We start from the raw sequence: 12500 nt of genomic DNA, 5'->3' as shown, positions 1-12500 counted from the left end.
AACAGTAACTATTCGTATTAAAATATTACTACTTTTTCTATGGAAGGCGACCTTTTCAGTTAACAGAGGGACAAAGACTAAGTGTCTTAAGACCAATTTTTAACTTTTTTTATTATTGTTTTAATTTTGTTAAGAGAAACCGAATCTTTTTTGTCAGCAGATGGGAAGGATAAGACAAAAATTAAACTGACAGACAAGACTAGAATAAAAAGAAAATCCTGCGTATCAGAATACGATTTGTAAGAGTTTTGGTAATGAACAATGATAACATTTTTCATGCTTCCAGCACGCGGTATGAGAAAGATCTTATAGTCTTGTCTTTCATGTAATACAGTTGGTACAAACATGATCCTTTCCAGTGCGGAAGTTTTACGCTTATCGTAACTCTGTGGTCTATTGTAAGCTTATCGTAATCCATGGTCCACTGGTTACGCGGCTCGATAAACCACCGACGATTCAGGACAGAGGCGGCGACTTAAGAGCTGTACATAAAAACCATTGTGCCTTGTTAGCTCAGTTTATATATATATATATATATATATATATATATATATATATATATATATATATATATATATATAAAATGTATATGGTGGTTTCTAGCTGTCAGTTGTGGTTAGCCACACCTAAGGCGAAGAAGGACACACTTGCCGGAAACAGGAGAGGCTAACGCCATCTGCAACATCTATTTGACTTTCATGACGTGCGCTAGTTCGTGGTAGCGTACGCTGAATATATAAGAATACATTGTTGTAATGATTTTGCTTTCAGCGGGGTATATTATATATATATACACACATATATATATACTTAATATGTATATATATTTATATTATACATACACACACACACACATATATATATATATATATATATATATATATATATATATATATGTGTGTGTGTGTGCGTATGTGTATGTATTAAAGAGGTATTTTGCCTCTGAAGGACAAAATACATACCTATATATATATATATATATATATATATATATATATATATATATATATATATATATATATATATATATATATATGTATATATATATATATATATTATATGTATATATAGATGAATACATATATATGTACATATACATATACATATATATACATATATGTATATATACATATATTTGTCGCTGAAAGGAAAAGTAGCCTATTACAACAATAAACTCTTACATCCAGCGTACGCTACCACGAATTAGCGCTCGTCAAAAAGTCAAAAAAAGGGAAACAAAGGAAAGGAAACTCAGTGGCATCACGCGCTTTCTCTTCTAGTATATTGTTGCTGTGAATAATTAACTTGCTGCTAATTATGAGAAACTGATATTGAAAAATGATCGCCCCTTTCCCAGCTGCATTGTAATTAGCCGGGGAAAGTGTTAATATCGTGTTTTGTGTTGTTATTAATATGAATTCATACCCTACTTCATATTTGATTAATGTGAATTCATACCCCACTTCATATTTGATTAGTGTGAATTCATACCCTACTTCATATTTGATTAGTGTGAATTCATACCCCACTTCATATTTGATTAGTGTGAATTCATACCCTACTTCATATTTGATTAGTGTGAAATCATACCCTACTTCATATTTGATTAGTGTGAATTCATACCCTACTTCATATTTGATGAATGTGAATTCATACCCTACTTCATATTTAATTATTGTGGATTCATACCATACTTCATATTTGATTAATGTGAATTCATACCCTACTCCATATTTGATTAATGTGGATTCATACCCTACTTCACATTTGATGAATGTGAATTCATACCCTACTTCATATTTGACGAATGTGAATTCATACCCTACTTCATATTTGATGAATGTGAATTCATACCCTACTTCATATTTGACGAATGTGAATTCATACCCTACTTCATATTTGACGAATGTGAATTCATACCCTACTTCATATTTGACGAATGTGAATTCATACCCTACTTCATATTTGATTAATGTGAATTCATACCCCACTTCATATCTGACTTTTATATGATTTTCACTCTAATTAACTGAGGTATACTCACTATTTTGTGAAAATATACAGTTCTTTCACACAAACCGCACGCACACACATATATATTAATAAAAGAAAATGATGCTAGATGATACAACCTGGTCCGATATAAGCCCATTATAACAGTGGGTATAACAGCAGGACAACTCTTTTTTACTTATACATGTGTGTATGTATGTATTTATGTATGTATATATATAGATAACTGTGTACATATATACTATATATCTATATAGTTATTATTATTATTATATATATATATATATATATATATATATATATGTATGTATATATGTGTACACACATATATATATATATACATACATATAATATGTGTGGTTTTTTTTTATGAGCAGAAGGTAAAAGAGAGGAAAAGAGAGAGACGCAAACAGACTCTGCAAAAATTGTACTTGACGTCATAACATTAAGAAGCTCATTGCATTCTGCAATGGAGTCTCCGCAAGAAGACAACTTTGAGCTTTATGTGTTAGAACCTTTTGATGCAAAGTTCCTTCTCATCTCAGTGTTACAAATCAGGTTATTTTAGATGCGTTAGAAACTCGGGCAGTGAAAACAGAATAAGCACTGGGAATTTAATCTTGAATTATTTTAGTTAAGTGAACAAAATGCTTTATTATATGATTGGACAAATTTAGAGAAATTACTCTTTGAATATACAGTAGTGTTATTATTGAATTATTAGACGATTGCCACCAATATATTGTATATTACTCAGGCCTTAAAACAATCGATTGCCAATATGAAAACAAACATATTGATTGTGCAACTTTAATTCTTAAAATAAAACAGTCCATTCTCAAAAAAAAAGGCACAAAAAGAAGTCCAATCTAATAACAGTTCCGAGGAACTAGAAATCTCACTTCGGTCTAAATGAGACCGAATCTGTCCGCGACAATTAGCCGCCCGAGACAAGAGGAAAATCCAGAATCGGGCAGAGAGTCAATCTGCAATATATCGATTGCGCAAAACCAGAATCCGAACTCTGACATTTGAAGGGAAGCGTTCAAGAGATCTGAGAAATTACTGAACGCCCCTCTGCACTGTATTTCACACCCTGACAACAGATGTATCACACTGACGCCTTGGCATTCCTTAATGCTTAGCTCCTGAAGTGAAGGCATTAGAGGTCTTTGCTCTTGAAGTATTTTTGTGTTGGTTATTCAAAGATTCTTTTTTAAGCGTCGAGTTTTCCTTCACGAAAGAAAAATGATTTAATTAGGAAATTTTGAACCCATAGTAATATGGATTAGATTTAAATGTCAAAGGATTTTTCCTTGAAAAACCACGAACTATCCCTCCCTCCCAACAAACAAACAAACTAACACACACACACACACGCTCAAGACTGGCGATGAAAACTGTGGTAAAGCGACCAGGAAATTATTATACTTCAATGTATGGCTGTGAGAGAGGATGACAATGTCAAATTCTCAGGATATTCAGGCCTATATAAAATGAGAGTCTGATCTTAAAAGAATTTTGACATGTAATCAGTCTCGCAGTCGCACAAGACTATTTAACTCCATAGATCGTGTTATCTTCTGAGGCTACTTCTACTGAAGGGAATATATATATATATATATATATATATATATATAAATATATATGTACAGTATATATGTATATATATATATATAATATATATATATATATATATATATATATATATATATATATATATATAAACTTACATCGATCGAAGATTTTATAAATAAACCAGTAACTGCAAACTTCATCGTAAGCATTCACAATATATATATATATATATATATATATATATATATATATATATATATATATATATATAAATTTTGAGAATGTTGCAGTACTGACTTTCAACAGTACGAGAATCTGCAAACCTAGTAATAATTTGAGTGCATGCAAGAAGACATGGTTAACAGTGACTACGAGCAAGGGGAAGGATATGAGGATAAATGGAAAGAACAAAGACAGAGCAGTAAATGGACGATAGAAGAACTGAGGCGGTTCAAATGCAAAGGTATATGAGAGTAAATGTTATGCATGATGAAAGGACGCGAGAAGAGGAGTACTGAATTCAAAGCGGGAACGTTTGAATGGTTTATTCAGCCAGCTCTCCTTTATGAAAGTGAAGTGTGAATGCTGAATGTAGATAAAAAAAAAAAAAAAGTGAAGCCGTTGAGACGGGTATTGCTTGCATAGTATGGCATATGAAGAATTACTGAAAGGGTGAGAAACGTGACATATACAAAGAAGCGAAAAAGGGTGTTTTTTTTAAGATGGTTCTGTCATGTGGAAGGAATGGGAGACGCAAGGCTTGCGAAAACGTAAAGTCGGAATTGTTAGGTGGAATGAGGAGGGGGAAACCTTGAACGTGATGGAAAGATGGTGTGGAAGAGGTACGGTAAAGGAAGCGTTTCAAGTTAGTTGTATAATGCGGGAAGGGAAGTTCGATGAGGAAGCTTTCTGCCCAAGGATTTCATTTAACATCCACTAGCTACTATAAGAACACGGTAGGGCAACGCTGCCTTAGTTTTTCTCAGGAGCACCCCTTTGTTTGTGGAAACAGCTAAAATGTTGATTATATATATATATATATATATATATATATATATATATATATATATATATATATATATATATATACATAAATATATATATGTGTGTGTATGCATGTATATATAAATATATATACATACATATGTATATATATTATATATATAATACATGTGTATGTGCACGTGTGTGTGCGTGTGATTCAAAAGAGCTTATAACAAAACAGAAATTATTTACGTGGAAATTGCTGGAGCTTAAACTATCAACTCCATTTTACTACTGAGATTTCACCCTGCAGCAAGTCATTGTAACAGAATATGTCTTTTTCTTTTCATATCATAAACACTTTTATATACAACGCAGCAATAGGATGAGTCCTATTAATAGAACTGCTTAACAGAAAGGCAGGCTAGAACTACTGAATAATGGAATATTATCAAATGATAATGAGTCTGAATATGAATATTTTTACGGACTGTATTGAACTGCAGAGGTATGGAACTGACTGGTAATGAGTGCGAAAGCAATAAAGCTATACTGTTTCCTCTTGACGTTTTTCTAGAATTGAAAATCGATGATTTCTAGGAAAACAAAAGTTATTCACCTACTTACGTCTGTAACTAAGTCCAGGTACTGATCGTGTGCAACCGCTAATGATTATATAAGCTCATTTATTCTAGAGAAATGCGTTCAATTGTGTTATTTCTTGCATTAATATCCTTAGAGTTTCGCAATGAAAACGACGCATACATTCACAACCATCCATAAAATCTACCGGTCGTATTCAACAGATCGGTGGCGTTACCTCGGCCTTACAATCATAAAATCTTATAAAAATGACATCAGATAGAACGGCATTAGTATCATCAGATACTAATTACTTTGTTCTGTTCTCTACTTTTTCTCCGGCTTCAAAGAGAAGAAAAATCTTACAAAGGAAATCGTCGTTGATCCCACTATAATGAAATGAAACCTTTCATCAAGAGGGACTCTTCGTAAATCTGGACGTCTGCTCTTTTACAAAAATAATTTTGGATACTTTCCTCTGCTGACTTGGATAGAATAGAACAGAATATGCAACTTAGGCCAAAGGGCAAGCACTGGGAACTATGAGGTCATTCGGCGCTGAATGGAAAACTGGGAGTGAAGACGGTTTTAAAGGTGTAACAGAGGAAAACCTCGCGCTTAAACGTGCACATGTTTCTTCACATGAATACCGCAAGTATGTGACTACACTTTATATGTGTATGTCTCTTTCGTCTGATTAAAAGAGCAGACTTCTAGATTTAGGAAGAGTTTCTCTTGATGAAAGGTTTCAATTTATCCTAAAGGGATCAACGACGGTTTCTTTTCTTTGGAGATGGAGAAAAAGTAGAGAACAAAGTAATCACAGGAACTTATTAGGTTAAGTACCTTGAAATAATCCGTCTACCTAAGAAGAAGTCTCGAAGTATACTTATAGCTACATAAACTTAATCTCAAGTTAATTATACTTTGAAACTGGCTTCTTTCTGGTAACCTCAAGGACATTTGTTTAGCTATAAAATTCAATCATTTGGGGCACTCTTTCACCAATGAGTAAGCCATCTGATGTTTTATTACGCACAGACACACACACATATATATTTAATTTATATATATATATATATATATATATATATATATATATATATATATATATATATATACATATATATATATATATATATATATATATATATATATATATATATATATATATATATATATATATATATATATATATGTGTGTGTGTGTGTAGGTATATATATATATATATATGTATGTATGTATATGTATGTATGTATGTATGTATATATATATATATATATATATATATATATATATATATATATAAATATGAATAAAATCTTGATATGTATATACACCGTTTCGGTTGAATAGTGAAAAAAGTTTCATTCAATTAAGGGCAAGAATGAAATTATTGTCTATTTAACCACTACAGAGTTGAATGTATCGGTGATTATTGATTATATCATGAATCACCTTTATGGGTCTCATAATGTTTCACAAGAGGAAACGAACTCTCATTTTATTCTGCATTATCAATACTTAATTCCTTTTCATTCTGAAGGTATAACTTGGGTACAGTTTTTAAGCTTAAGGTTTTGTCACAGTGAATATAAATTGACTAAGACTGTTATTTTCCTGCGAATAACTTAAGAATATTGAAAATTTACAGCAGTATGCTAATAGACATTGAATACATCCATCTACAACTGCATACCGAGATTTAGAGATTCCAACAGAAATATTTCTTTGAATATTATTATTAATATTTTCTTACATTCACACAAGTTCGTTAGCGAAATCCTGATGTCAAGTTTACGCTTCAAAAACTTCGTGCTTGCATTCCATATACTAAATTTACCAGTCACATTCACCAGAAAAATATTCTTAATAAATCAAAATATCTTTTCAATTTTTCGATATCTTTACACTTTTGGATACTTTCCCACCCAAAATCTCGAACATAAAGGGGAAATTAGGGAAGCGGTTCTTCCTTCCCTGATTGGATTCCAACCCATGCATAAGGAATTTGAAATGAATATAGAAATTTATGCCAAAGGCCAAGCACTGGGACCTATGAGGTCATTCAGCGCTGAAACGGAAATTGACAGTAAAAGGTCTGAAAGGTGTAACAGGAGGAAAACCTCGCAGTTGCACTACGAATCAATTGTTAGGAGAGGGTGGAAAGTAAGATGGAAGAAAGAGGATATGAACGGAGGTACAGTAAAAGGAACGAAAGGGGTTGCAGTTACGGGCCGAAGGAACGCTGCAAAGAACCTTAAGTAATGCCTACAGTGCACCGCATGAGGTGCACTGACGCATTATCCCCCTATGGGGCCATACGTAAGGAAGTGTCAGGTTAGTCAAGTTACCTTGTGTGAGGTCGAATCCAACTGGGGAAAGGAAGAGCTTCCTCGTTTATTTCTCCGGATTCGAGGACTGCAGTGAAAGCGCGTCTAATAAGCGATAAGAAACCGAGGAGTCAAGAGATCATTATGGTTATCAAAAACCCCTGTATTCCAATGTTAACATATAATTCAGAGGCAGAGCATTACCTGCCACTGGCTTCTTCTCTTTCTTTACTAAGGTAATCTAAATCTCTTCACTGAAAGACGAGAGAGATTTTGCGCAGTTGGAAGGAAGAAGGTTGCTTGAAATTTCCGCCTAATTGAAAGCAGAATGGTATCATTATGGTCAAATTAGATAGCATTATGAGTCTCTATACTTTCTAAAGTTTTTTTTCCGCCAGCTCGGTAGGAATTTTTTTTACAGGGAGCCATGAAATTGAATAAAAAGAAAAATCAAACCTAAAGAATAAAGGATAAGGAGGGAAATATAACAAATAAGGGCACAGTTATTATTATGCTATCGTACCATTTCGTTAACAAATTACGGTAATATAAGAAACGGTGAAGATAGAAAGTTCCGACCCTAGAGACGTCATGTACCGTCCCAAACCCGGGCTAAGAATAAACAGATGGAGATGCATTGCGTTTTATTATACATAGATAGACAGATACTACCTTCAGAAGTCTTAAAATATCAATGGATTATGTATGAGGCTGTTTACTGTTACTTACTGTATAGTGATGAACTAAAGTCAAAATAATCAAATTATAAGTTTAGATAATTATAGAACCACCTCCAAAGCAATTTATATTGAATTTACTGCGATGAAGGTTCCAATAGATTCCAATATTTTCCAAAGTGTTTTTGTTGCACGGATGGATTTCAACAACAGATGGCATACTGTCTCATAAACTGATTTAATTTTAGTGCTAAGGAATAATAGTGAATTAGATTCTTTGAAGAGCGTTTTGCTTAAACCTGTCAAGATAGAAAACGGATTTATTTACTATCAAGTTAACCATTGTTATACTTCCCTTTTTCATGTTTATTGGATTTTCTTTCATACGTCGACTTTGACTGTTGCCAGTTGTGCGTTCCGAAAGAAAGAGGAAAAATTTCATTGGAAAATTATTTTTCCAATGATCTGGGAAATCATGGGCTTTTATGCAGAGTGTTAAGGCATGGGAAATTATATGCAAGGCTTTTGCATTCTTACAACATTGTCAGAAACCAGATAAAATTTGAGTTCTCGAGAGATCGATTGAGTTTTCTCCGAAGCTCTCATTTCATCAAAGGTCCTTTCATCCCCTGATGCAGCCCAACAATGGAATGGAATATAGAATTTGGGCCAAAGGCCAAGCACTGGGGCCTATGAGGTCATTCAGCGCTGAAAGGGAAATGGAGAGTAGAAAGGCTTGAAAGGTGTAACAGGAAGAAAACCTCGCAGTTGCGCTATGAAAGAGAAGGAATATGAACGGAGGTACAGTAAAAGGAATGAAAGCGGTTGCGGCTAGGGGCCGAAGGGGTGCTGCAAAGAACCTTGAGTAATGCCTACAGTGCACCGCGTGAGATGCACTGACGGCACTACCCGGGCAGCCCAATAATGATTAAATATGAAAAATCAGATAGGAGCCATCCTTACCGGTCATCAGCTAAAAAACGAAGCATTTACCTTTTTGTTTATTCTTTCGGGTCGTTTTCGGAACGGCTCGATCATATTTGGGCCCGATCAGTGAAATCGCCCAGAGAATGGAAGTGGCAGCTTTAATGGATGACGGCAGTTTTTACACTAAATTCAAGGCTGTTGCAGTATCTCATGCAATGCCGTCGCTTTTCCCTGAAACTTTCAATCTCCCTCCTTTTAAAGCTGAGCTGCTTCCACCCCGAGGATCCCCCTTTGCCCATTTCATCTTTTTAATTTTTCCTGTCTATTCACCTTGTATTTCAGACTTATCCATTATTCTTGTCTTGCTTCGTTGTTGCGTTTTACCTCTGCTTAGAATTTGTTCCCATACTTGTAATCCGATTTAAAACGCGCCATGTCATTTTACTTCGCAAGGCAGCAAATCATAAAATTAAATTTGGGCGTCTCGTTATCTTGTACACGTGTCGACAACAAACATGCTAATTGGATATAAATGCTCCTCTCTCTCTCTCTCTCTCTCTCTCTCTCTCTTCTCTCTCTCTCTCTCTCTCTCTCTCTCTCTCTCCTTCTTTTCTTATTTTTTATCTTTCTATATCTCTTTCAGGATTTATGACACTACAAAGAATTTTGAGTAACTAAAGGGAAATTTGAAATTAATTTCCAATGAAAACTTTTCCTATTCTCTCGTTACTAATAAGACGATGTAACGAGATACAAGATCACTGTAACTCTGCCTTCCATTAATCACTTTTTCCGAGAACCCAACATGATTACCTGGAAAAGGAGAACTCAACAGTCAATCGACTCACTGAGCTGTAGAACACTTTGACGTCATTCGGAGGTAAAAAAGAAATGAAATGAATAGCATAGAAGATGATTAATGAATAGATGAATGAATTTCAATATTGGTATTGTGTGATTCTGATTTCCAAGTCCGACCTTTGGGGTGAGAATTTACTAATATTCAAGAAGATGTTAGAGAGCTGTGATTAAAATGATCCTTGCCCTAGAAGACCTATTGCGTGTGTATATATAAATACATATATATGTATATATATATATATATATATATATATATATATATATATATATATATATATATATATATATATACTGTATATATATTTAATATGTATATATACGTACATATATATATGTATATATATACCTAATTATATAATATACATATGTATGTGCATATATAATTTATATACATATGTATATATATGTGAAACTTGGGATTGTTTCTCGGAAGATCCATTGTGTTTCAGACAAATTAAGTAGAGAGTTGTTTCAGGTTATCAGTCGACTGGGGTGGGTCGCAGCGGGCATGGGAGGAGGAACCTCTCCGAGAAAAACATGCTGACGTGTTGAGAACTAGAGGATGAGACACTCTAGAGTTTCCAACACTAGATGGAAAAACCACGCATATATATATATATATATATATATATATATATATATATATATATATATATATATATATATATATATATATATATATATATATATAACTTGATATTCTGCGACATAGATCTTTGTAATCATAATTTCTAATACCTTTTTGAACGTTAGAAAGTTCTCGCATCGGTGATAAGACTTGGAAGTCCCTTAGCCGGCTGCGGCCCACTCCAGTCGACTAATCACCAAGTAAAAATTCTCATCTTAATTGAACTGATGCATAAAGAATCTTGCATGAAATAATCCCAAGTCGCTGTATCGATTCGAGGCCTCTCACTGGCGACATAAGTCATTATGATATAATACACACATTTTTAATTAATACATGATAGTAATTAATAATAAGAACATTTATAATCATGCCTCAAATTTGAATGAGCAGAAGTGGACAAAATATGACGGAAACATTAAAGAGGTGATTTACTTTAAAAGATAACCTTCATGGTGCGGCCACACTGCAAACGGCAAGCGGCGTGACAGCGTCTAGCAACTAGCGGCAGCGGGAGCGTCAACGCGTTGCATGGCCACTCGGAGCAGTCGAAGACTCAAGCGACAGTTAGCCGAAGCTAATCATCAGTGCAAAATGTCATAATCAAGTTTGTCGAGAAAATTATTTTTATCCGAAAATACTTCCGTGAAATTTGATGAAATGCCAGTAAAAAAAAAATCGGGATTCGTTATTTTAACAAGAGAAGAATGTAATGGAGTGAATTTTATAATCTATATATACAGTTTCGAATGTACGATGACAAATTTTTTTATGAATTATTTACGGCTCGTTCGATGTATTGCTCAGCAAACTTGAAGAGAGGCTGAATAAACCTGCAACAAACTTCAGAGAACCCAATTCTCCTGAAGGAAAACGCACAGAACTCCGCGCTTTTTTTCAACATACTGCATCGCGTGCGACGAGCGTCGAGGTTGAGCGAGGCGGAATATCGCCCCATTCCGCCAGTGCGGCCACCTACGTAAGAACTGTTGTTTCATAACTGGTGGCTTGCAGTTTGGCCGTGCCAATAGTACGGCAGGTATCAAGGGAGATCTGACATGTTTTCCACGACCATTCCCCCAAAAGGCCAAATCCCGAATAGCTAATCATTTAGAGGCGGAGTTACATAGTAAATGTTTACCAATTTACACTAAATGCTTCAACTGATTTCCACATAACACTACCAACAGATAGACAGAGACAAGCCCTAGGCCATTCCTCATTAGCGGGACTAATAAAAGACTGAGGGAATTGTATCCGTAGCTTTGTCCATCCGGGTAACAACTTAAGATGTGAATCTAATTTAAGGAATGTTCCAACAAACAAAAACATTAGGAAGCGCTTCAAACAGCGATGAGCTGATGCCATTCCTGTCACGCGTCTCTGGCATTTTAGCTTTTACGAAGCGTAGCAGAGAAGATTTAAAATTTTGATAGTATTTTTCTTTTGCACCTTGAGAAGATATGATGAGCGACTGCACTAAGCACATTTTAATAAGACCAGCTGGAAACAGCTCATTAACTCTGAATACACATCCGTAGACATTTACCCGTTGTGGGTCTAAGCGGTGTCAGGCAGGGCAGCCGATCGAGACTATACGGTCTGCCCCAACGCCAGATCAAAGTCCTTCAATAGAAGGCATCGTGCTTACCCCATACAAAAAAATGGGAAAAATCACGTTAAAAGAAGAAGAAGAAGAAGAAGAAGAAGAAGAAGAAGAAGAAGAAGAAGAAGACATGCACCCGTTGCGTCACACACCGCTGGAGGCGATGATGATGATATACGTGTTTGTTAAGGAGAGTATAATAAGAACTGCCTCAAATCACTGACTGTACGAAAATAATTATCTAAATGACAGACTGCACGTTACCATAGGTTTGGCGTTGTGACTTGAGATGAAATTTAAAATACAAGGC

At 34.5% G+C, this 12500-nt stretch overlaps 1 protein-coding gene across 7 annotated transcripts in view; it reads right to left on the bottom strand.

The window, feature by feature from the left end:
- Nucleotides 1-12500, bottom strand: part of LOC136825689 (GRAM domain-containing protein 4-like) — a 331069-nt gene that overhangs the window by 228238 nt on the left and 90331 nt on the right. The window lies entirely within an intron of this gene.

Source organism: Macrobrachium rosenbergii, chromosome 39, assembly GCF_040412425.1.
Source record: "Macrobrachium rosenbergii isolate ZJJX-2024 chromosome 39, ASM4041242v1, whole genome shotgun sequence".
Classification (NCBI taxonomy): domain Eukaryota; kingdom Metazoa; phylum Arthropoda; class Malacostraca; order Decapoda; family Palaemonidae; genus Macrobrachium; species Macrobrachium rosenbergii.
This window is presented reverse-complemented; position numbering and strand designations above follow the sequence as displayed.